Below are 27,318 nucleotides of genomic sequence, written 5' to 3' on the forward strand. Positions count from 1 at the left end.
TTTCCCCTAGATTTTACAAGTAAATTTGGGGTGCGCATTACACACATATTCGGGAAATTACGGTAACCAGATCCTGTTAAATCACAGAAAATGGCAGCAACGGTGTTAAACAGGAAATTATTTAACTGTGCATGTCATATTTTAAAGTATTCAAGAGGGAGTTTGAAACAGTCCAGAGAACTGTCTGTGTTGGTTTTAAGACTCATGACGGAATCTCAAAACAGTTTAAAATTGAAACGGCATGTTAACGATCATACATAATAAACATAGGGAACAAGTCATACACAGGTTACAGGGTGCCTTGACACAGACAAGATCTAGACCTGCAAAATTACACTTTCTCTTTTACCTGAAAAGTTGATTAAGAATTAATCATCCATTCATTAATGTCAGAGAGGGTATTAATACATTTTTTGAAAGATATGTCGTTCATAATTTGATATAGACAATTATCTTAAGGATATTTTTGGCCTAGGTCAAAATTAACCTGGAACGGTAAAGCAGCACCAGCAGTGGAAGTAAACTAAATGAGGTAAGCACAAGTCCTCAAGTGTCACTTACCTGAAAAGATAACATGCATCAAGACGAGACGAGACCGCATAGGATAATGGAAACAAGTGCGGGTGTTACAGCGCTTTGCTTCGCTTTGTATGTTAAATCACAGCACAAAAGATTCCCCGCCTCATTAAAACGTGTAACCCTGCAAGCATTCAGTACATACCATTCATATGTATCTTGCTTTCATCAGGAAACAGTCAACTGCTTGAAATAATGACGTCCTTTCCCGGCTCCGTCAATATGTCTGGAGGTGAATTTACGACAGTGCGATGAGATTAGCCATGACCTGTTTCACCTACAAGCTTTCACAATGCAACAGTAGCTTCACACATAAAACCTTTGCTTACACTTTTAACCCATTGGCTGCCATTGAAAGTGATAGAGGTCCTAGCCATTTTAACTGGGAGGGATGGCGGCGATCATTCGATTGGATGTCTATCAATGTCGTTGGCAGTGAATTAAGACATTTTTTATGGTGAAAAATCTAGTCCATTTAACCCATTTAAAAATACATATACACATATATCTCTTAGGCTCCAATGAAGCGAAGTACCGGGATAGAAACCTCGCTTGACCTCTGTTTAACTGGGCGTGTGCACTGATGGCGATGGCGGGGAGAAAAATCCTGCCGACATGGTGGCAGGGTATATTCTCAATATCGTGAATGAATAATTCAAGGTTGGCTCTTTCCTATAAATGTTGTCCTCATTCATTTTTCAGCGTCTCGGTTACATGCTCAGGCTCGGCTTCAACGCACTATCCATGTCTGTACGGAGTCCAAAGCCTTAAAAGACCCTCTGGTGAATCAGGAAACATTTGAACACTGAATTGAATGAAATGTTGGTGGCGTACCACACATTTTCGTTCATGAATTCCTCGATAGCTTTGAGATGGACACTCAATCTTTGTAATGTACATTCAGGGGAAATTCTTATCTTGTTTGATTAATCGAAAAATGATGTGTCAGTGCAGAAAATGCATATACAGTGGGGCAAATAAGTATTTAGTCAACCACCCATTGTGCAACTTCTACTTAAAAGATTAGCGAGGCCTGTAATTGTCAACATGGGTAAACCTCAACCATGAGAGACAAAATGTGGAAAAAAAACAGAAAATCACATTGATTGATTTTTAAAGAACTTACTTCCAAATTAGAGTGGAAAAGAAGTATTTGTTCACCTACAAACAAGCAAGATTTCTGGCTGTCAAAGAGGTCTAACGAGGCCCTACTCGTTACCTGTATTAATGGCGCCTGTTTTGACTCATTATCGGTATAAAAGACACCTGTCCACAAACTCAGTCAGTCACACTCCAAACTCCATTATGGCCAAGACCAAAGAGCTGTCAAAGGACACCAGAGACAAAATTGTAGACCTGCACCAGGCTGGGAAGACTGAATCTGCAATAGGTAAAACGCATGGTGTAAAGAAATCAACTGTGGAAGCAATTATTAGAAAATGGAAGACATACAAGACCACTGATAATCTCCCTCGATCTGGGGCTCCATGCAAGATCTCACCCCGTGGCGTCAAAATGATAACAAGAATGGTGAGCAAAAATCCCAGAACCACACGGGGGGAGCCTAGTAAATGACCTACAGAGAGCTGGGACCACAGTAACAATGGCTACTATCAGTAACACAATGCGCCGCCAGGGACTCAAATCCTGCACTGCCAGACGTGTCCCCCTGCTGAAGCCAGTACACGCCCAGGCCCATCTGCGGTTTGCTAGAGAGCATTTGGATGATCCAGAAGAGGACTGGGAAAATGTGTTATGGTCAGATGAAACCAAAATAGAACTTTTTGGTAGCAACACAGGTTCTCGTGTTTGGAGGAGAAAGAATACCGGATTGCATCTCAAGAACACCATACCCACTGTGAAGCATGGGGGTAGGAACATCATGCTTTGGGGCTGTTTTTCTGCAAAGGGACCAGGACGACTGATCTGTATAAAGGAAAGAATGAATGGGGCCATGTATCAAGAGATTTTGAGTGAAAATCTCCTTCCATCAGCAAGGGCATTGAAGATGAGACATGGCTGGGTCTTTCAGCATGACAATGATCCCAAACACACAGCCAGGGCAACAAAGGAGTGGCTTCTTAAGAAGCATTTCAAGGTCCTGGAGTGGCCTAGGCAGTCTCCGGATCTCAACCCCATAGAAAATCTGTGGAGGGAGTTGAAAGTCCGTGTTGCCCAACGACAGCCCCAAAACATTACTGCTGTAGAGGAGATCTGCATGCCGGAATCGGCCAAAATACCAGCAAAAGTGTGTGAAAAGCTTGTGCAGAGTTACAGAAAACGTTTGGCCTCCGTTATTGCCAACAAAGGGTACATAACAAAGTATTGAGATGAACTTTTGGTATTGACCAAATACTTATTTTCCACCATGATTTGCAAATAAATTGTTTAAAAAAAAAGAAAAATAGAAGAAAAAAAAACAATTTGCTTTTCTGTTTTTTTTTTTCCGCATTCTGTCTCTCATGGTTGAGGTTTACCCATGTTGACAATTACAGGCCTCTCTTATATTTTCAAGTGGGAGAACTTGCACAATTAGTGGTTGACTAAATACTTATTTCCTTCACTGTAAAAGCCAGTATTTCCACCTGACTTGGGGCCATTCATTTTTATCGATGCCAGTAGTATTTTGGCCAGTCAAATCCGAGTGTTCCAGATTGCCCCCACTTCCTCATGATGTCATTAATACTCATTATCACATGAGTCTTGTCTTTAAACAATATTTTCTCCATTATCAGGGTTCAAATTAATTTGCAGACTTAAATTCTTTGTGCAACTGTCTTTGTGTAAAGTGCTGTCTTTCCCTTTAAGAAACTTCAGCTGGATGTAGCAAAGCAACCCCAGACATTACCGACATCAATCTTTATGGTGCTAAACCGCACATTTTTGCATTTTGATAGTCTTCATATTTCAATGTACCTGGGATGGGTTCAGGATGTCCAGTGCTGGATGAAGCAAAGCAACCCCAAAACAAAAGACAACAATTTCCAAAACTAGAAATGACACATTGCTCCAGAAGGCCATGTAGTCTTGATATTTTACTGTAGCCAGTAAAGGCACCCAGTGCCGGATGCAGCTAATACATTCATTCCAGGATCATTACGAATCACTTCAGTGACTTTTGTGGGTTTTTCCCTCTTTTCAGTGCCACTTTCATGTTAGAGTGTCTATTAATGAGCCACTATCCGCAGTCCTTTTGATCGTAAAACAAACCAAAGAAGCTCCCCCCGTAGTTTTAATCCCAATTTAAATCTCCTGCTGTTGCCCATTGAGATCTCTGTCATTAACCGGATATGACGCACGTTAAATAAGTCTTGCTGTTTTCCTGCACATTTCAACATTGTTTCACCATCATGCCAATCGGCTAGCAGTTTTGTACTGAAAAAAATGGATAACAGAAATCGCGCCAACACAAACTCTCTCGGGAGAAATGCAGTTGTCCCAATTTTGGCATGGGAGTAAATTTTTATCACTAAATATGCAGAGTTATTTTGTCAAATGCCCTGTTTTAAATGAAGAGTTGATGACAATGCTTTGGTTCCATCTTCCAGTCAGTGTTGTTTCTGGCAGCCCTTTTAATTTTCGTCAGTCTTATGGATGAAAATACTTATTAGTCATATTTTAGTCATTTTAAAATGTGTTCGTCGTCGTCTAGTTTTGGTCAACGAAAGCATGTGCATGCACGTCACATGAGTGACACAACCAAACACTGCTACGATGCGAGCTAACTACACATACGATAAGAAAATGTCATAAATTGTGAATTTATGAAGACAAATTTTCATCTCGTTCTCGTCAGAGGAAAACTGGAATTCGTCTCGCTATGTTTTAGTCTCCCAAGACACGTTTTTAGATTGTCATCATCATTAAAAAAATTGTTTGTCAAAGAAACATTTTCGTTATCGTCATCGTTGACTAAAACAACACTGCTTCCAATACAACAAGATTAGGCATTGTTGGCCCATCACCAAAAGCAGTTACCAAACAAATGCAACCGATTTTGTATTTTCAGACAATATTTTTTTCCCCCAATCGCTGTTTGGTGCAGTCTAAATTTGATAGACGCCCGAGATGACAATGTGACCTATGACCTGATGAGCTTTCGCTTTTACAAACTGAATCTGGTGATTCTGTCTCCAGCCAGAACGATAAAATTACAGTGATCCCTTGTTTTTCGCAGTTAATGGGGACCAGAACCCAAAGCGATAAGTGAAAAACCGCAAAAAAAAAAAAAAACATCCTTGGTGTGTTCTATGTATTTATTCAGATTTAGCATTGGAAAGGGATTCATAGAAGACATTTTTTCCACTTTTTTCCCCCATCGTATAATTTAAAAAAAAAAAAAAAAAAAAGCAACTTATATATACAGTATATATAACTATCAACTTCGAATTCTACCTTGGCGCACAATAAAATAATTAGTGTGAAAAACTGATGAAAGTTCAACTTTAATGGTAGGCTACTGTCAATTTTGAATGCCAATGCATTTCATATCTGTTTATCAAAGTCTGGTTTAAATTACTTAAAATACACCTTTCGTTACCATAACAACCGGGAACCAAGCAGGGACGTTGTGACCAAGTCAGAACTACTCAGTCTTATCAGGTTTGTTGCTATATTTAGAGTTATCAGGGACTTGACTGAGAGACTGTAAGAGTCCCTCCAAAGGAGACATTCACCAGACTGCACATGAATGGCAACAAGCACATCCGACACGACTTGTTAGCATCTCCTACTGAGCGACCCACCTGAGCGTCAGCACACCTGGCATCCATGTCAGAGCTCCTCAAAGGCGGGCAAATGTGCACCTGCAGGACAAGGAGAAGGAGAGAGGGTCGAGTGAGGGAGGGGGCACGACATTAAGAAAAAGCACTTGTCAGGTAGACCATTAGAGCAACATTACAATACCAATCCGAGTGTGTGTGTGTGTGAGTGTATGTGTGTGCGACTGCTTTTGTTCCTCTCGACGCCAGCGGGAAGATGAGATCATTACCTGTGACTGTGAGGCTAATGTAGCACAAAGCCCACAAAAAATACACGTACACACATTGGGAATAGACGAGGCTAATGTGAGTGCGCTTCAGGAACAAAAACCGAGGCGACCGCAGGGCTCGTCTCCATTTGGACAGCGCCGCGGTTCCCATTTTTACAAGCGCCGTGGCGAGATGACAAGAGACAAGAACGGCGGGATGTCTAATTGGTCACGAAACGGGAATGAATCTCTGCGTTTTCAGTTTTGTCAATGAATAAAACAGCTACAGCTGAAGGTAATATTATATTTTTCTCAGAGAATAAAGAATATAAGCCTGTGAGTACAATAACATTGAACTCATTAGCTGAAATTGATGGCGATAGACATCCAATCCATTAGAATCGGGAGAGGCTGACCTATTTTCAAGCTTGGGTATGTAAAAAATTCCATTGATTTTTGACCCGAACAAAATAAAATATTAATTTAGTAAGGGAGGGGAGCAGTGAATATCTTTTTGTTTCTGTATTCCTTGATCTTTCATTGAGGACTACAGAAATTACTGTACGCTTGAATTTTGCTTAAATGAGGAACATGAAGTCAATGCATACGATTTTCATTCACAGGTCACACAAAATGATGCGGCGGATTAGATCTGGCCCTCAAGCTGCAAGTTTGACACCTGTGCTCTAAACAAGGCAGGCCTAATTATGCAGAATAAAAACAGTCTGAAGATTGTAATCATGTAATCTAGTGGTTTTCCCCCAGTGGGGAAGTTAACGTAAAGACAATGAGAAGTGGCAAAATAAATGAGTTGTAATTTTCTAGTGTATTTGCATTGGGGGAATGCAGTGACTCCACTTCTCTAGTCATCCCCTCTAAATTGCCTCTTTCACTTCCATTTTTGTTTCTACTTTCAATTACTTAAGCATTACTGCTGAGGCGAAACGGAATTAACAAAGTCATTTACAAAATCGTGCTGTCTTCTTCGTCCTCTTTTTCACCCCCTACAAACGCACATGCCACGCGCCACACTTTCATAATCATGTTGCAATCATATGCGTGCAAAGCAGCATATAGGACTATTGAATATTAAGTGCACATTAATTCCCAGCAAAGAAGAATACGAGGTGAATTAATCATGGCTGATATGGAGTCTAACCTTGCTTCTCATCCGCAGTTATGATGCACGCTGGGAAATTAGCATCATCCAATGACATATGCCTGCATTTGTGCAGTGTGTAGTATTTGTACATATTATAGGACAGGGTATGCACTATATATTTTAAATGTGCACTTACAGTAAATCATATGTGCACTTTAGCGCATACACAATCTACTGGAGTGCATACATGCATGTTCACAGTAGCACCACACATTACAGTATACTGTACTCAAGTAATACATGCAGGTACAGTACATACATGCTCCATTTAGTAGAAAAGATGTACGCTTTCAAGACTAGATATATGTTTCATGGGGGTTTCGCAACAGAGTTGTGGTTTCAAAGTAGAATTTAAAGCCTTGATTGTTGTTTTAAATAAAGCCTTGATTAGGGTTGTTTTTGAGGTTTTCAAACTAGGGTTAGAGGTTCAGATTAGGACTGGAGTTTCAAAGAAGAGCAGGGGCGGACTGGGACTAAAAAGCAGCCCTGGACTTTGACTCAGCCCAGCCCACAAGAATCGCTATACGAAGGGAAACACAGACCCCCTAGGGGTCCGGGGGTATGGGGGGCATTCCCCCCACACACACCCACCCCACCCCCGGGAAGACTTTTTTTTTTTTTTTTTTTTTTTTTACATTTTACTGTAAAATGTATCAATTTCGTGCACTTTGAGAGAAAATGAAGAAAATGTGTCTAGACTGTGACTGTCTGACTTGGGGCACTCAAAGTACTGCAAGGCTGAACTGGAGTTGGGTTCATTTTCTGTACTAGCTCTATGATCAACCTGAAAAAACAAATGAAAGAATTTATTTTTCAAAGCAAGTTTTATGTATCTAGTTTATTATAATATATCTCTATATATCTATGTCTATAAAATGATTTCATTGTTAATGCCTTAATTCAGTGGTCTCTAAACTATTCCACATAGGGCCGCAGGATTTCATTCCAACAAAACAAGACAACACCTATGCACCAATCTGGTGTTTTACAAGTGCAGTCAGGTGCTGCTTGTTTTAGCAGAAACTTCATTGGTTAAACTATCGGTACTCGATCGGTTGAAACAAAAACCAGGCCCCACAGCGGCCCTTGAGGACCGGTTTGGAGACCCCTGCCATAATTAATCTTGCCATACAAATAATAAATTTCAATGAAAATACCAATAAACATTTCAAGACAAATCCTGGATACATAACCTTCATTGGAAAGTATTAACCAGAAAACAAAACGATATATACATGATTTAAAAAATATATCAATTTATCTTACTAAACTTTAAAAGTAAAACCATTCATTTTATTAATATTTTGTTATATTTCTTATGAATTAATATTGCTGCTGCGTGTGCATACATTGTTTTACAGCTAAAATATTTTTCTTTAGGAGAGTGATAGGAGGACTAGCATACTGTAACTTGACACGATTGCAAAAGGACTAGCTGGCACTAACCCTTTGATTGTCATTTAAAATGTAGCTGCCTGGTGGATAACAATTGCCAGTATACCGAGCAAGTGACCCTCTTCATCCCGTTTTACTTGCCCTGCGCTTGTCTGGGGAACTTCCACCAGCTTATCATTACACCCTTCCTCTTCTTTTCTCTCTCCCTGCACCGGCTGCACGTCAGAGCGGCTCCCGCTACCCCTCTCACCATTGCCGGGGGCTAGGCTGCTGTTACCCGACGTGGCCGTTGCAGCCAGACTGCTGCTTGCGAAAATATTTCTCAACTTAAGACATTTTAATGCTTTGCTCTCCTGTTTCTTTAATTTTTTTTCTCCCTAACCTTCTCCGCGCCACCCTTTTTTTTGCCACCACCATCCATATTGTGCATTAATGCTCGTCGCTAGTTTGCTTCCACAAAGAACCAATGAAGGGTACTTTGTGTTTTCTTCGTTCTTCTATCAGACTGGCGATGAACAGCCAAGCGCATTGCTGCCACCTGTCGGATTGGATGCGAACTGAGTCTGTAGATAATGAGAGGCTAGAGGGGATAAAAACAGTGATGTATAATGAATGGCGGCCGCCGGCCGTCCAGGGCACCGGCCGTTCTGTGATCCTCCAGAACCCACAGATTACCAGTCCGCCCCTGAAGAAGAGTATCATGCAAAAATCAGGGTTTTAAAGTAGGATTTCAAGACAGGAGTGTGGCTTCAAACTAGAGTTAGTGTTCGGATTTCAAACCTGGTTTACAGTTCATAGCAGTGTTTTCGTCAACGATAATGAGAATAAGAATATTTCGTCAACGAACAATTTTTTCAGACGATGACGTCACGTTGACGCGCTGAAAACGTGTCTTGGGAGACCAAATCATAATGAGGTGGATGCCAGTTGTCGTCTGACGACGCGAGAACGAGATAAAAATTCGCCATAGTTTCCGTCATAAATTTACAATGTGTGATATTTTCTTATTGCATGCGTCTTTAGAACACATTTAGCAGTATTTGGTCGTGTCATTCATGTGATGTGCAGAATGTGGGAAAAACACAGAAAATCACATTGTTTGATTTTTAAAGAATTTTTTTGCAAATCATGGTGGAAAATATGTATTTGGTCTATACCAAAAGTTTACCTCAATACTTTGTTATGTTCCCTTTGTTGGCAATAACAGAGGCCAAACGTTTTCTGTAACTCTTCACAAGCTTTACACACACTGTTGCTGGTATTTTGGCCCATTCCTCCATGCAGATCTCCTCTATAGCAGTTATGTTTTGGGGCTGTCGTTGGGCAACACAGACTTTCAACTCCCTCCACAGATTTTCTATGGGGTTGAGATCTGGATACTGGCTAGGCCACTCCAGGACCTCGAAATGCTTCTTTCAAAAACACTGATTTGTTGCACTGGCTGTGTGTTTGGGATCATTGTCATGCTGAAAGACCTAGCCACGTCTCATCTTCAATAACCTTGCTGATGGAAGATTTTCACTCAAAATCTCTCAATACATGGCCCCATTCATTCTCTCCTTTACACAGATCAGTCGTCCTGGTCCCTTTGCAGAAAAACAACCCCAAAGCATGATATTTCCACCCCCATGCTTTACAGTGGTATGGTGTTCTTCGGATGCAATTCAGTACTCTTTCTCCTCCAAACACGAGAACCTGTGTTTCTACCAAAAAGTAAACTATTTTGGTTTCATCTGATCATAACACATTCTCCCAGTCCTCTTCTGGATCATCCAAATGCTCTCTAGCGAACCGCAGACGGGGCTGGACGTGTACTGGCCTAAGCAGGGGGACACGTTTGGCAGTGCAGGATTTGAGTCCCTGGCGGCGCATTGTGTTCCTGATAGTAGCCTTTGTTACTGTGGTCCCAGCTCTCTGTAGGTCATTCACTAGGTCCCCCCTTGTGGTTGTGGGATTTTTGCTCACCGTTATCATTTTGACGCCATGGGGTGAGATCTTGCATGGAGCCCCAGATCGAGGGAGATTATCAGTGGTCTTGTATGTCTTCCATTTTCTAATAATTGCTCCCACAATTGATTTCTTTACACCAAGTGTTTAACCTATTGCAGATTCAGTCTTCCCAGCCTGGTGCAGGTCTACAATTTTGTCTCTGGTGTCCTTTGACAGCTCTTTGGTCTTGGCCATAGTGGAGTTTGGAGTGTGACTGACTGAGTTTGTGGACAGGTGTCTTTTATACCAATAATGAGTTTAAACAGGTGCCATAAATACAGATAACGAGTGGCGCCTTGTTAGACCTCGTTAGAAAATGTTAGACCTCTTTGACAGCCAGAAATCTTGCTTGTTTGTAGGTGACCAAAGACTTATTTTCCACTCCAATTTGGAAATAAATTAAAAATCAAACAATGTGATTTTCTGTTTTTTTTTCCACATTCTGTCTCTCATGGTTGAGCTTTACCCATGTTGACAATTACAGGCCTCTCTAATCTTTTCAAGTAGGAGAACTTGCACAATTGGTGGTTGGCTAAATACTTATTTGCCCCACTGTATGTATATGAAAATGTATATGTATGTATGTATGTATGCATAAGGGATGCAACAATACAGTTAAGTCACGGTTCGGTACAATTTTCAATGCAAATCAATACGTTTAATGCTCTGAAACAGAAACTACAACTTTTTTAGGGTAACCTAACCCTAACCATTGGCTTAGGGCTTCAAAGTAGGGTTTGGCATAAAAGAAGATTTTCAAACCCTAGGTAGCGTTCTAAATTTGGGGTTACAAATGTGTTTTTTCCCAGCAAGAGAGTTTCATATTAGAGTTTCAAACCCAGGGGTTTAGCGATCCAAACAAGGCTTTCAAATCTGAATTAATTAAAATTAGGTTTTCAAAACCATCGACCAAGTAGCGTAGCAATGAAAGAACAAAAGACCATGGCTAGATGAGAGGAAGTGAGCATCCTATAACTGCATTTAAAAAAAAAAAAAAATCTTCCCTACTTGTCAAAGTGAATTACATTTGAGCTGTCATATTGGATTAAATCTTGAATAATCAAAGTGTTCAACAATTGTAAACAGTTTATACATATGTTAAGACCTTTAAAAAACAGAATCACGTTCAAAAATCTGGTCAGTACAGGCAGCCACATCCAAGGAACCTTGCAATGTCATTGCCTCCCCTACCGCAAATGGACAAAGATTTTTGGCAAGTTGATGCACAACCTACCTGACCATTTCGAATGTCAAAAATATATTATTTGCGGCCCGCAAGGTGGGGGAACTGAAGTTTACAAAATTTGATGATTAACAACTTGCTAAAAAAATATATCTGGAATAAACAATAGGTTTGTATGGATGACATGGGGCATTGGGGAGATCAATGTACGTTAAAGCACTTATCCGTCCTAGGGTGGACGTAGCCTTAGAGACATGATCAGTTTGATCATTTAATAAGAATCACTCGTCTCTTTTTCATCTTTGTATGGCGTGGCCCTCCCTCTTCAACCCCGTGGCATCCCGCTTGCTCCTAATAACCAATGATGAGTCCTCCACACTTGAGCACCCTCTCACCAGACACCCACGGAGACCGTAATACACACGCACACACACACACTATGATGACAGCCATCTGCAAGGGCAATTAATAGCTCTGTCTATGACACAAAAAAGCAGAAGCGAAACCATATGACTGGAAGCTAACAGTATCTTTGGCGGTGCAGGATAGAGAAATCCAGAGCCAGGTTCGAGTACTGTTTGTAGTTTTAAGACAGATTTTGGATTTCAAAGTAAGGTTTAAGATAGTAGCAGCGATTCGAATGAAGGTTTAAAGATCACTGTTACGGTTTGGTTGTTATAGGGTTGTTTTTTATTATCATTATTATTATTATTATTTCAATGTAGGGTTAGGGTTACGTGGGCAATCTTTCAAGATTGGTTCCAAATGATTAAATGTTATATTTAAACTTGGAGTTTAAAGGGGAAGGCATCACGTAGTATAAATGACCTTCATGTTGCTCATATTTCAGAAATTGCGAATTTCTTAAACCTCTAATAACTTAAAAAAAAAAAAATCTTTAAATACAAAAAAATGACTCACTTATAGGCGCATCCATTTTGTGATTTTAGTTACTAGTCCTTCTCAAAAAATAGCATATTGTGATAAAGTTCATTATTTTCTGTAATGTACTGATAGACATTAGACTTTCATATATTTTAGATTCATTACACACAACTGAAGTAGTTCAAGCCTTTTATTGTTTTAATATTGATTATTTTGGCAAAAAGTCCAGAAAAAAAAAAAATCCCTATCTCAAAATATTTCATCCGACCAATACAAAAAAGTGTTTTTAATACAAGAAAAGTCAGCCTTCAATTAATTATATCAGTTATGCACTCAATACTTGGTTGGGAATCCTTTTGCAGAAATGATTGCCTCAATGCGGCGTGGCATGGAGGCAAGCAGCCTGTGGCACTGCTGAGGTGTTATGGAGGCCCAGGATGCTTCAATAGTGACCTTAAGCCCATCCGCAGTGTTGGGTCTGGCGTCTCTCAACTTCATCTTCACAATATCCTACAGATTCTCTATGGGGTTCAGGTCAGCAGAGTTGGCAGGCCAATTGAGCACAGTAATGCTATGGTCAGTAAACCATTTACCAATGGTTTTGGCACTGTGAGCAGGTGCCAGGTCGTGCTGAAAAAAGAAATCTTCATCTCCATAAAGCTTTTCAGCAGATGGAAGCATGAAGTGCTCCAAAATCTCCTGATAGCTAGCTGCATTGACCCTCCCCTTGAAAAAAACACAGTAGACAAACACCAGCAGGTGACATGGCACCCCAGACCGTCACTGACTGTGGGTACTTGACACTGGAGTTCAGGCATTTTGGCATTTCCTTCTCCCCAGTCTTCCTCCAAACTCTGGCACCTTGATCTCCGAATGACATGCAAAATTTACTTTCATCTGAAAAAAGTACTTTGGACCACGGAGCAACAGTCCAGTGCTGCTCCTCTGAAGCCCAGGTCAGGCACTTCTGCCGCTATTTCAGGTTCAAAAGTGGCTTGACCTGGGGAATGCGGCACCTGTAGCCCATTTCCAGCACAAGCCTGTGCACGGTGGCTCTGGATGTTTCTACTCCAGACTCAGTCCACCGTTTCTGCAGGTCCCCCAAGGTCTGAAATCGGCCCTTCTCCACAATCTTTGTCAGGGTGCGGTCACCTCTTCTGGTTGTGAAGCGTTTCCTGCCACACTTTTCCTTCCCACAGACTTCCCACTGAGGTGCCTTGATACAGCACTCTGGGAACAGCCTATTAACTCAGAAATTTCTGTCTGTGTCTTAGCCTCTTGCTTGAGGGTGTCAATGATGGCCTTAAGGACAGCAGTCAGGTCGGCAGTCTTGCCCATGATTGCGGTCTTGAGTAATGAACCAGGCTGGGAGTTTTTAAAAGCCTCAGGAATCTTTCGCAGGGGTTTTGAGTTAATTTGTTGATTCAGATGATTAGTTTAGTAGGTTCTTTAGAGTACCTTTTCATGATATGCTAATTTTTTGAGATGGAGATTTTTGGTTTTTCTTGACTTTTTTGCCAAAATCATCAATATTAAAACAATAAAAGGCTTGAACTAATTCAGTTGTGTGTAAGGAATAAAAATATATGAAAGTCTAGTTTTGTAGAAGGATTTTAAGACAAGGTTTAGGGTTTCAAACAAGGCCTTTGTTTGAAAATAAAGGTTCCAAGACATAGATACTGTAAGTGTTTTAAATAAGGGTTTGAAGTCAAATTATGGTTTCATCTTTGGGAAAGAGGCTCAAAGTAAAAGTCAAAGTCAGGATATTGGGGTATAGAATTAAGTTTTCAAGTCCGGGTTTCATCTCAGAGTTTCCAATGAGGGAGTCAAGTCAGGATTTTAAATTGAAGTTAGCGTTTAAGGTCGGGGCTTGAAGTTGCGGTTTAAATGATGTGATAATACGTTCTTGTTGGATTGCTGACAATGGAGAGCTCCATATTTGGGCTGCGAGTGAACAGCTTGCTAGAAAGCGAGGTAACCCATCCTTCAGTGGTGCAGTAAGTGAAGGCCGCGATGGCAGCTAACCCAAATGGAGCTCCATTTTCCTCTCAGAAAGAAGGATGAGCTGCAGAATGAGGGCACACACAGACGGGTGGAGGTATGACTGAGAGTGGGAATCATAAAGGCGAGGTGGACGCGGGGAGAAGGGGGGGAAGGGAAAGACACATGACCACGCAGCCAGCATACTGATGCTGCAAGCAGGCAACCCGGTGTGCGTGCGGCGTACTGTCTACGCCAGTTCCTACTGGAACAAAGTACATCATTCGTGTGCTGCCTTGACTTACAAGTTATATTTGTTTCTTGACAGAACTCGTAACCAATTTTACTCACAAAATACAACAAATCAGTTTTCCATATTAAAATGCATTGAAATGCTGTTTGTCGGTTCCATCCACCCCCCCCCCCCCCCCCCCAAAAAAAAAAAAAAACAACAGTCTTTATCGGTCCATCTTGATCAATCCTACGTATACATGTACGTATGTGCTTCACAGATTATGCTGCAGTGATTCTGCTGCAATGTTGCGCCGATCACAGCAGAACCTCGCTTCAGTATCAAACATCCCCTAGGAACATCCTAGGCTGGAGAAGCGAACCTCCTGGTAGGATCAGTACTTTGGTCTATTTAAGCTTTAAAAATGAAGTTAAGGTATTAAATATTGCTTTTAAGTTACAAAAGAGGTTGAGACGGTTCAAGTTGAGGTTTTAACTTGGGATTCAAAGTGGGAATGTCCTGTTCACATATTTTTGTAACCAAATCCGAGTCACCAGATTTTGAGGATTTGCAGGTATAGAGTCCCGATTTTTCCAAAATTTTGGCAATACAATAAGGAGGGAAAAAAAGCACTTCCAAATGTTAAGTTTTTCCATACTGTCGACAGTATAACGCCTACATAATGCTATTTTACCGTTAAGAGTCTACTACCGGCAGCATTTTCCTCCACTTCCACTCTTTCTGGCTGTGTTGCAATATTGCATCATATCAAACATATATTTTTTTTTCTTTTGGCTAAATCCATGCACATTTGAATTATTGTGTTGTAACACTTTCATTCATTCATTTTTCATGCTGCTTTTCCTCACAAGGGTCGCGGAGGTGCTGGAGCCTATGAAACATTCAAATAAAAAGTTTTTCACATGACCTTGATCCTCTGAAACAGTGTTGTTTTTTTCAACGATGACTATCAAGAAAATATTTCATCAACGAACAATTTTTTAAAGGCGACGGCGAGACTATAACGAGCTAAAAACGTATTTCGGCAAACTGAAACGTGACGAAAAGAATGCCGGTTTTCGTCTGACGAGACGAAAATACGCAATAGTTTCCGTCACATGTTCACAGTGTGCGATATTTTATTTGTGGTTAGTCTGCATCGTAAGGGTGTCTGCTTGTGTCACTCATGTGACATGCTGCACCTCCCCCCCCCATCCACAACTCCCCTGTACCCTCTCCAGGCTTGCTTGTTTTGAAACATACGCGGTAAGATTTTTATTTTTATCTTGGGAAGAGAGAATATGCAATGTTGCTTTCGCCTTTAAACGTCTGTACTGAGTGAGCATCACACACTAAATGTAACTTGTAGCATTAGCATAGCATTCAGGTTAGCATTAGTTGAATAATAGCGGCGAGCTTCCTCTTAGACTCTCGGACAACTTTTTTTTTGTTTTTTAACATACAGTTCGTGGCGTCCAAGTGGGTAAGTGTGTATTATCACCAAGTTGGCGTTATAAACAATATATGCTCGTCTGTCAATGTTCATTCCAAAACCTTTATTATTCTATTTAATTTTGGAATAAGTGTTTTAAAAACGAAAACATTTTTGTAAACGTCGACGAAAAATAGACGAAATTTGTCTTGAATTTTCGTCAACAAAAACTACATGAGGACAAACGCATTTTAAGATGACTAAAATATGACTAAGACTAATAAGTATTATCCTCCCAAAGACTATGGCTAGGTTCATACTGCAGGTCTTAATGCACAAATTCGATTTTTTTCATGTTTTTACAACTCGAGTGAGACATTAACTTGACGGTCTGAACGGGACAAGTCGCATAGAAGTGGACCATTTCAAATCCGATCTTGGTCACTTTCTTATGTGGTTTAAATCCGATCTGGGCCACATTTTTCCAGAATGTCGCGGCGGTCTGAACTGTCAAGTCTCCCAAATTGGAATATATGCAGCAATTACGTAATCAAAAGGCATCAATGCGCGCTACGTTAGCGGTGCAGCTGTGTGTTCGCGCCTAGCTTGCCTTGAACACAGCTTTTGGGGGAGGGGAGGGCTTGACAACAATCATTAAAAAAATAAAATGAGTTGAGGATAACCCTGAGAATGGTCGGTTTTCTCTCTGCTCCATATGACCAATATTTCAAGATTGCTTACACGGCCAAGAGTTGGGGCAAAGTTAATGTGTGTGTGTCATGCACGGGCAGTGCGTGCATGCTATTGATCCATACAAACTTTGAATATAAGACTAAACGGGGATTATTTATGTCTGTTATTTGTGTCCTCCTTTTGGAAATCACAATATGATCATTATTGAACGACGTTGAGCCAGCATGTGTGGTCACTTTTTTATGCTCCTGCGCATGCGGGACAGTTTCCTTACAGCATTTTGGAGTGCGAATTACTGCGCATGCGTGATACTTGAATGGTACAAAGGCGGTCTGAACGGGCACCAAAATCCAGATATGACAAAAAATCGGATTTGTGCATTATGACCTGAGGTATGAACAGAGCCTAGGACTAAGACGAAAATTAAAAAGGGCTTGCCAAAAACAACACTGCTCTGTAATTGACATGATTGAGTTCGATTTCTGATCATGTGATCGAATTGGGGACATCTCTGATTCAATTATTAATTATTATTATCAATTAATCTTAAGTCTTAGTTGGGAGTTTCAAATTTCAGTTTCAAGTAGGGCTGTCAAAATTATTGCGTTAACGGGCTGTAATTATTTTTTTAAATTAATCACGTTAAAATCCTTGATGCATTTAACGCACATGCCCCACTCAAACAGATTAAAATGACAGCACAGTGTCATGTCCACTTGTTGTGTTTTTTTGGTGTTTTGTCACCCTCTGCTGGCGCTTATGTGCCACTGATTTTATGGGTTTCAGCACCATGAGCATTGTGTAATTATTGACATCAACAATGGCGAGCTACTAGTTTATTTTTTGATTGAAAATTTTACAAATTTTATTAAAACGAAAACATTGAGAGGGGTTTTAATATGAAATTTCTATAAGTTGTAATAAGATTTATCTTTTAAGAACTACAAGTCTTTCTATCCATGGATCAATTTAACAGACTGTTAATAATGTTAATGTCATCTTGTTGATTTATTGTTATAATAAACAAGTACAGTACTTATGTACAGTATGTTGAATGTATATATCCGTTTTGTGTCTTATCTTTCCATTCCAACAATAATTTACAGAAAAATATGGCATATTTTATAGATGGTTTCAATTGCGATTAATTACGATTAATTTTTAAGCTGTGATTAACTCGATTAAAATTTTTAATCGTTTGACAGCCCTAGTTTCAAGCCTATGTCAAGATATCAAAGGAGGGTTTTTAAAGATGTGAGGGGTTCAAGTTTCAAGCCAGGGCTATGGTTTCACTGCAGACTAAAATTTTTTTTTTTAAAAAGGTTATTGTTTAATTAAATTAAAAAAAAAAAAAAGAATAAAAAGTTCCATACCGGGTTCAAAGTTCTGAACTCAGGTTTCAGTTTAGGTTGAAAATGTCATGTTTACAGTCATGGTTAGAATTTCAAACGCCGCTTTTATCAAACGTTGAGTTTTAAGTCGTTGTTTTTTAAGCCTGTTTTGGTCGGGATTTAAAGTAAAAAATCAAAAATAGGGGTTAAAGTCAGTGTTTCAGGTATGGTTTACAGTTTAAAGCTTGGGTTGGGATCAGTTTCCGTAACTTGGGAGACAGCCAGAAAACTACTGCAAGCATGGATAGAACACAAGCACCCCAAAATCGGATTTGCTCATTATATAGACCCCAATCACGTGACGTCACAACTCCGCCCCCCGACTGGTGCCGCCATATTGTCCGTCAGCTCATCGTGTTTACATATTACCGCTACGTACATTCCTCCTATTACTGCGTGTTTTTCTGCTTTTCTAAGGAATCATCGCCTAGTAAACGAACCCCAAAACCTTCCTGACAATTGTTAACATTGATTAATCAAAATGTTGAAGGCATGTGTAGCGGTTGGTTGCAGTAACAGAGAAGATAAACGGTCATTTTAGTAGTTGCTGTGTGCCCATTGTTAAAAGGGCAAATCTCGAAAGCAGCACGGTTTGTTTATCTCGGTCCATGATGCGTTTGTGTCGACAGCCGTTAGACAGCGGCGAAAACATCAATATGATGCCAACACGATCGCAGACATCATCAGACGGAGACTACGAAGCTCGTCGCCACGGTCGCACAGCAAGAAGGTGAGCGCAACAACAGGTGTTGTGCTGAAAAATAGCCGCCCTGCGTGAAATGTCCCCCCTGACGGGAGCGCCCACACGGAAACGACTTTCTTGTACCGTGAATATGTATTATTTCAGTCTGCTTGAACTAATAAATGTCATACCTGTGTGATTGTCATTGGGATATGGTCGTGAAAACCTGTAGAGTAATACATTTCTGTTCAAAGATGGTTATGTGGCCCAGTCCACGATTTGTTACTAAAGTACAGTACTAATAATTTGTGTAATTTAATTATTTAAAACCGATCTTACAGTCGTAAATCCATTACTGTAACGCGTCCATGAAAACATTTAATGTTTTCACGTTAATAAAGTGTTATAAATAAGCGCTCCCGTCAGGGGGGACATTTCACGCGGGGCAGCTATTTTTCGGCACACACCGGCCCGTTGTCAATCAAGTTTCATTGTACAATCATGACAGCTGACCACATGTCGGTTTAAATTCAGGCCAGTGCCGATTTTGGGTACCCGACTTCTCATCGTGACATAAACTGGAGTATGATTGGAAATTTTGTGGTCTCAGGACGAGCTCTGACGCACGGGACGGGACAGGACGGGAGGAAACATCGGTTTGGGAATCAAATATGGATCTGGCAACTGGATCGACCGAAGCTTTTCCAAATAACGGCTTTTATGCAACTCATCCAATGAGTTTACAGTGTCTGAAAGCACCAGGGCTTCCATAATTTGCAAGTGAATCCACCTTTAGAAACTACGATCAATGACAATACAGACACACAATGACGGACAATATAGCGGCACAATACAGCGATCACGTGATTGTGTGACATTGGTGATTGGGGTCTATAGACCCTACTCACGTGACGTCAGAGCCACGCCCCCGCGCCATGTTGTCCGTATACTCGTCATGTTAATGCATTAGCGCTTCGTAAATTCCTCCTATTATGGCGTGTTTTTCTGCTCGTTAACATTAATAATCAAAATGGTTGCAAAAACAGAGAAGAGACGGAAAGACTTGAAGTTTTACCATATTCCGAGAGACCCGGAGAGGAGAGCGAGATTGACTGCTGCAATTCGACGAGAAAACTGGGCTCCAAACAACTACCACAGATTATGTAATAGTCATTTTAAATCTGGTAAAATGCATTTAATATATATTTAGAGGGTTTTGGGCTGACAACCACAATTAAGATCATTGCTAGGCTAATCGCCGACAACACACTCAGACGTTGTGAATGAACTACCTGAAAATATATAATTATAAGGGGATAATCAGACAGTTGTCATACAATTAATTTACAATTTCACTATTGAGGTCAAAAGCCAAAAAATAAATTCAACTAGGGACAATCTGGAGTAGTGCTATCGCACTTCATATTTATTACATATTATATATGTATGTAGTGAGAGTGCTATCGCTAAACCATATAAACATTAAAAGCCCTAGCTCCATTGACAAATGACATGAAATACATTAGACTTGACAGTGAATGTTAGCAAGAACAAAAGATTTTGAATTGAAAATTTCGTAACTCACCTTCCCGAGCACACGATAGATTCCTGCCGAATTTTCGTGGACGAGGACCTGTTTCACCCAACCAGCAACGAAGTATTTATAAGCCTCCAAGCTCTTAAAGTTTTTCAAACTTTCGTGAGAATAGGCTGATTTTGTGTGGACAAGATAGCTGTAAATATCAGGGTAGCCAGCAGATGTCAGGCAAAGACAGAGACAGCGGGTCGAAAAACATTGATTTAGGCATCAAATATGGATCTGGCGATTGGATAAACTGAAGCTTTTCCACATAACGCCTTTTATGCAACGCATCCTATGAGTTTACAGCGTCAGATAACACCGGGGCTTCCATGAATTGCTCTATAACTTGCACGACAAATTGAAAACAATGAGAATAAGTCTAAAAAATACGGACAATATGGCGGCCGGATACAGCGACACGTCATTTTGTGACGTAGGTGAGTAGGGTCTATAGCAGACGTGTTCACCACTATTTTGACCAATGCAGGTAAAAGCAGTGGAGCAGTTATAGAAAGTGCCCATTTTCTGCCCCTCTCTAAGTCGCAAAGGTCTGAAATGTAGCAACTTTATTCAAAAGCAGCAAGCGGAATCTCTGGAGACATTCCGGCAAATGCTCTAATGCTGCATCCTGCACAAACAGCCATAGCAGGACTGTGATGAGACACCTCCCGGGCCCCGACGCATCTACTCGGAAGGAACGCCGCACCGCAGGGACAGTTGGCGGCGGCGGCCGGCCGAGCCGAACCGAGCCTGTCCGCGGCCATTTCCCCGCTCTTTAATCTCAGCGGGCCCGCTGTGGAGCAACCGGCGCGGCACATTCCATTAATGTAAAGTGGGGCTTGAAGGCCCGTAATTTATTGGCTCTGCAGACTTGCCTCCGCTACCAAATACTTCCCTTGACACCCTGAGCTTCCTCCACCGACCGGTCGCTAGTGAATCATGTTCCAGAGCCATTGACAGCGATGTACATTCAATTCATTTGATCTGGGAGGGATGGTAGCAATCATTAACTGCCAGCCTTTAGCAAAAAACAACTAACCAACCAAAAAAGTAGAACAGCATAGAATTAGTCAGGCAATGGCCTACTCATTATTAATGCTAAGGGGTGGATGAGGGTATGTGTTGGGGGGGTGGTCATCCATCCCTCACTATTAATTATTAAGATCCTTTTCTTAGTGTGTGTGTGTGTGTGTGTGTGTGAGTGTATGTATGTGTGTGATTGTGAGTTAATTATGTGTATAATTTATGAACAGTTGCAGTCAGCTTCCCTTTAGTGAGGTCAATGGCCATCCTGAGGAAAGAATATTGTGCTGTCGCTGTGTGTGCGTGTGTGCGTGCGTGCGTAATTTGATTACCTAACAAAGATGTGGGAAGAAGTGTGTCCCAAAACAATAATGAACCCTTAGTTACTTAGAGACAGACAACGCCATCATATGGATTCCAGCAGAAATAAGTTTGTTAAATATATTGGGAAAAAATAATAAATAAATAACACAGAACTTAATTTTTCTGAGGCGTATTTGTAAAGAAAAATATCAATAAAAATGGCTTTCCAGGATGTAGCTGCCTGACGCGGAGGCATTTGATCAATTCTGGTACTGCTATAGCCAGAGATTTTAACAATGGTGTTACTATTTTATCCCATCAAATGTAAGTATCCCATATTACCGACTCTTCCATATTATTTCGTTAACTCATTCACTCCCAGCCATTTTCACCGAAGCAAGGCCCTTCGCTCCCGGCCGTTTTACTGGATTTTGACTGATTTTGCAAGGCCCACAGATAATTCTGTTCTATTGCTACAGTATATAAACATTGAACCCACCAAAAGAAAGATTAGACTCTCTTTTCTCAGCAGAAAAAAAGTTAGTTCATATCTTTTTCCATTCTTTAGAAATCAGCATTAGAAAATAGCTTAGTTTGAGCAATTTTCCAATTTCTGATGAAAAAACGGAAAAATTGAGCTTTTTGTGAAAGCATACATTTCAAACATAACTGACTTATACACAGCTATTCTTTGCTTTAGTTACATCCCAAACATCTGAATAATGTTTTCCTTTTACAAAATGAGATAAACAATAAGACAAATAGAGCTTTTGATCGCAAAGTAACATTTACACATAACTAAACTATTGAAATGTTGAACTATTTGCGCACATAACAGCGGGGAAGGCTCTCGGCTGCCCCCGTGGCTAATCTGATTAGTCCGGATCAAGATCGGTCTCACTTTTTTCATCATCTTCATCGTTGGTTTCAACCTCGGGCTAAGGAGTAACGCAACAAGAGCTCCGCAGAACGCGTGTGGAACCTGACACTGTTGTGGACGTCATAGTCTGTCTCGTCAACATAGATTTCTTTGAATCCTTCTTTGACGATGGTTTCGTTTTCTTTTCAAAACACTCCTCCAGTGTCGTTTGCCTTTTTTTCCCGATCTTTCTCCACATTTTTCTCAAATTCTCACTCGTCTTCACAAGATCCCTCCAACTTCTGTTTCCTGACTATTTTTCTTCACTTCCTATCTTGGCCCAAGACAAGTTCTTACCATATTCGCAACTGACCTCCAGTGGCCAGTTTATTGCTTTAAAATGGGTTTTGAGTTTTGTGCATTATATTTTAGATAGATCGGAACCTATTGATGCGTCTTGTCAAAAAAAACAAAAAAACAAACAAACAAACAAACAAAAAAACGCAAAAGACGTATAAATACATTTTTGGGACACTGAAGCAATTAAAAATTGAACATATTTATACATTTTTGGGAGCAAATGAGTTAATAATCATGATTACATGCACCTATACTTGAGTACTAGTAGCGGTGCGTCATCGTTTCCTCGATTATCAGAGATCTAAAAAATTTGTGCTAACCATCCTAACCATCTTCCTTATTATGGTCATTTATGCAGAGCATTGTCAGTCCCTTTTAACTAATATTTTGCTGGTTTTTTTTGATAAAGTTTGTAGATTTTTCACGAAGTTTCACGTCAACTCATTTCACTTAAATTTTCCAGGCTTTGATGGAAAAATCATGTCTTCACCTTTCAGTTACACAATGTAGGATTGATGGCCAAAAATGGTACTGCAACTAGATAAAAATTTTGGCTAGCATGAAATGCGCTCCCCCTTCAGGTTGCTAGAATACCGCTTCAAACTGGAAAACCTGCAGGAAAATGACTAAGTGGCAAGCGACTAGCCCTCAGCAGAAGGTTTATCATGTAAGATGTTTTCGATATAACAATGCTAACATTTAGTAATGACGATTAAAAGAGTCGTGATACAAGGTCCAAGTTAGTTTATGTCACCATGACCAAAGTGAGGGAGGGCCACTTTTCTCAATGTATAAGCAAACTGGCAAAGAAATATATAATCAGGGGTGCACATAAGTGGTCCGCATGCGCGCATGCGTACTGGACGTAGACAAACGCGCGGGCCCTCAACGGATTCCATACGCTTTTGCGTACCGATGGCTGACCACTGTTTTTGCGGCGGACACGAGAAAATCACTTCTCAAAATGTCAGAGGCAGGCCCCACTGAGTACCGGTAATTATTTCCGAGTTCCCCCACCCCCGTCAAAAGAAAGACGAGAGAGACGTCACCGGAGCTACCGAAAAAAAGGACATTTGCTGAAAAGTGGCTGCAGGAGGTAGGTACCATGGCTAGAAGCAAATGATGCTTGCACGGAAATGTGGTACAAAATTTGCCGTGAGAATTCCAATGTCGCTAATAAAAGCAGCGCATTTTATGTAGTAGGGTCAAAGAATTTCAGCCATCCAAACTTTGAAAAGCACGAAAAAAACAGAGCATGTGGCACTTAAGCAAACTATCGATGTCAGACAGCACCCCACTCGCCCTGCACAGCGCTATGCACTGACAAACGTGTTTTTGCTCGCATTTCACAAAGCTAAACATGTACGTTCAATGAGCTCTTATGAGGAGGAGGGCATCCCACTTTTACAAAGGCTTGGAGTTAATGTGGGAGCCGCATAATGCCCTTTATTTTGAATTGGTGTTTTTATGTTTATTTCTTTACATTTCACTTCGAAGTAATGGCAATTTTGTTGTGCCAGTTGATGTTAATCGAGCATTAATTGTTAATATAATTAATTAAAGGTAATTGGCTCTAAGTAAAGCTTGTCATAATTTTATCGCATCAGGCGGGTCGGCTCTCAAGCTCAATGAGGACCAAGTCACATCTCCAGGTCCTCCTCTGAGAACCTGGGCAAAAAAATTATGTGCACCCCTGTATATAATCATGTTATGCATTGACAGCATCCACAAAGACGATTTAATTGCCTCTATCCATTTTAAATTCAATTGCCAATTAAATATATACACGCGTAAAGACTATCTTTGCCCCAGTCAATGGCAGAGGTGGGTAGAGTAGCCAAAAATTTTAGTCAAGTAAGAGTAGCATTACTTCCAAATAATATTACTCAAGTAAAAGGGTATCCAGTGAAAAGAATATTTGAGAAACTGCTTATCATTATTTTTTTAACAATGGTATCTTTTTTTTCTCTCAAACCTATCTATATACACTATTGTTATAATGATACTGTATAATAATCCATTAAATAATTGCAAAAAAGAAAGCACATCCAAATCTTTATACTTGGCAGAGCTGTAATTTTGCTCCTTAGAAAAAAACACGGACATACATTGAATTCGTATAACTACCATTCTTCTTTATCAATTAACTAATAAATAAATGCATATTGTAGAAAATATCAAAACTTAATAAGTGCAACAGTAATAACAGCTGTACAGCAGCATCATCTTATGACAACATATCACACACACAAGCACCTACACCCCAGCAGGAAAAGGGGAACAGGTGTGATTCTCAGTGTAGGTCTCTCACAGTACAGAGCGGGCTGTTTTAACCTTCAAAGTCAGAACAGCCGACTTTTACATTTTGTCTTGTTCACTAGCAACTTAAACAGTGAATTTTGCATAATTTTAGATTTTATTGTATATTGCAAATATAAAAGATGCCTACCTTAATTTGATCCATGGCACGGTTTTCCATGAATTTTCATGTTTTGTCTCATAGTGGCGTTTGACACTTGTTGTGTGACACACAACGCTCTCAAGGCATAATGCACAAACAGAGCTAGCGGAAGTAACCCGCCAACCAGATGTTACCGGCATCCCCAAGTGGCCGCTGTCCCCTACAATATGACTGGCTTACTAGTTAAGTGTAGAAGAAGATGTGGGCGTCTGGGAGAGAAAACGACAGCCTGGAACTCCACACTCACCGCTGTTCCAGCGATTGAGTCTGGCGACCGTCCGGCGGATCAAATTTCGAGGGTGGAGCAAGCCACAGCAAACAGACAACAAAGTGGACCAATCAGCGACGGGCAGACGTAATGTTGTTAAAGCGACAAGTAATTAGCGTGAGCGGAGAATGGAGAAGTTTATTCAACATGGCTAGCGCGAGCCATGTTGACTGTTGTCAATGACTTGTTTCGATGTGTTTTTGGTCATTTAAAACTGGTTTTACCGCGGATTGGAACATATTCTCGGCTCTCTCGTTCGCCATCTGTGTTGTTGTAGACACGACTTTCGGCGAGCAAGAGTGACGTTACTCAAGAACACGTCACGCAAATAAACGAATCTGATTGGACGATTGATTTTGTACCTAGCTCGAGAGGCCGTTAACGGGCTGGGTCCCAGACTATTTCTCACAGTGTTTGAAAAATACAGGGAGAGTAGTCTGGCTGTGCCAGGCAAGTGAAAAGAGGCTGTGTCCCCGGCTGGTTTTTGTTTTGTTAATAAAAGTCTCCAGCATAACGCCATCCAACGCGTCACTGTGTTTTTATACACATCGCCACCTCTCCGAAGTAATCCCCGGATGCATCGACGACAATGAGCCACGTTAATCGCCGGTCTACTCCATACTACAGTGCGGAGTTGAAAGCAACGCAATTACCAAAAGCTGCAGATTGGTAACACAGTATACTTCTGCCAGCTCTGATTGGTTGGCTTCGTGACACGTTAGTAACATGTGCTGAATTGAGTGCACAGAGAAAAAAAAACCACGAACGCAGGAATCGAGAAATTGAGGAAGAGGTGGTGGTGTAATCAAAATCCATTATTGCTCGCATATAACGCTATAGGCAGAGGGGGTGGGAGGGGCGCTCCCGTAAAGCCCCTAAATAACAGGGCGCGCAACTGAAAATATCTTAGTTTCAGGTAAAAAGGCGCTTTAAAAAAATTTTTTTTTTTTTAACCATGCGCTCGTGTGTCACTGGTTAAACCTTCACATGACAGTGCTGACACGTGTGTCATAGGTTGCCGACCCCTGCTGTACCGCATTCAAACAGGAATGATTGTCTCAGGAGTGATTTGTTCGAGGATTCAAGGTAATTATTATACTTTTCGTACCATGCATGTATTTTGAAACATTGAAAATCGTGAAAAAAATCCATCAAAATTTGCCGCTACAGCATATATATATATATATGCAATATACTTTGCAATATTTGCGTAAAATAAATGCTAACTGCACTTTTTTTTTTTTGCTTTTAACGAAGAATCGAGACTCTTTTACGTCCATATCTATAAAGATTTCAGGGATTTAAGCATTTATTCACAAGAATTTTCAACAGAAAAAGCTCTTTGTATACATATGGCAGCCGCAACTTCCCTGACTAGCCTCATAGTTCGTAATATTTACATAAAATAAATGCTACTTGCACGTTTTTTTGTGCTTTTAACCAAGAATCGAGACTGTTTTACGTCCATATCTATAAAGAATTCAGGGATTTAAGCATTTATTCACATGAATTTTCACCGGAAAAGCTCTGTTTACATATGCCAGCCACCACATTGACTGACAGAATAGCATCGTACTTTGACATATTTACGTAAAATAAATGCTAATTGCAGTTTTTTTTTTTTTTTTTGCTTTTAACTAAGGCTGTCAAACGATTACAATTTTAATCGGGTTAATTACAGCTTAAAAATTAATCGTAATTAATCACAATTCAAACCATCTATAAAATATGCCATATTTTTCTGTAAATTATTGTTGGAATGGAAAGGTAAGACACAAGGTGGATATATACATTCAACATACGGTAAGTACTGTATTTGTTTCTTATAACAATAAATCAACAAGATTACCATTGTTAAAATTCTGTTAAAGCGATCCATGGATAGAAAGATTT

General features: G+C 40.4%; 1 protein-coding gene across 6 annotated transcripts in view; it reads right to left on the minus strand.

The window, feature by feature from the left end:
- dab1a (DAB adaptor protein 1a) overlaps window positions 1–27,318 on the minus strand; it is a 552,095-nt gene that overhangs the window by 256,499 nt on the left and 268,278 nt on the right. For 4 of the 6 annotated variants that reach the window (XM_057840958.1, XM_057840955.1, XM_057840961.1 and 1 more), the window contains one exon: window positions 5,322–5,381. The gene's annotated coding sequence lies outside the window, so the exon portion shown is untranslated. Of the gene's footprint in view, window positions 1–721; window positions 803–5,321; window positions 5,382–27,318 lie in introns of all 6 variants that reach the window. The other 2 variants (XM_057840956.1, XM_057840960.1) reach the window with 1 other exon arrangement.

This window comes from Corythoichthys intestinalis, chromosome 7 (assembly GCF_030265065.1).
Source record: "Corythoichthys intestinalis isolate RoL2023-P3 chromosome 7, ASM3026506v1, whole genome shotgun sequence".
Classification (NCBI taxonomy): Eukaryota; Metazoa; Chordata; class Actinopteri; order Syngnathiformes; family Syngnathidae; genus Corythoichthys; species Corythoichthys intestinalis.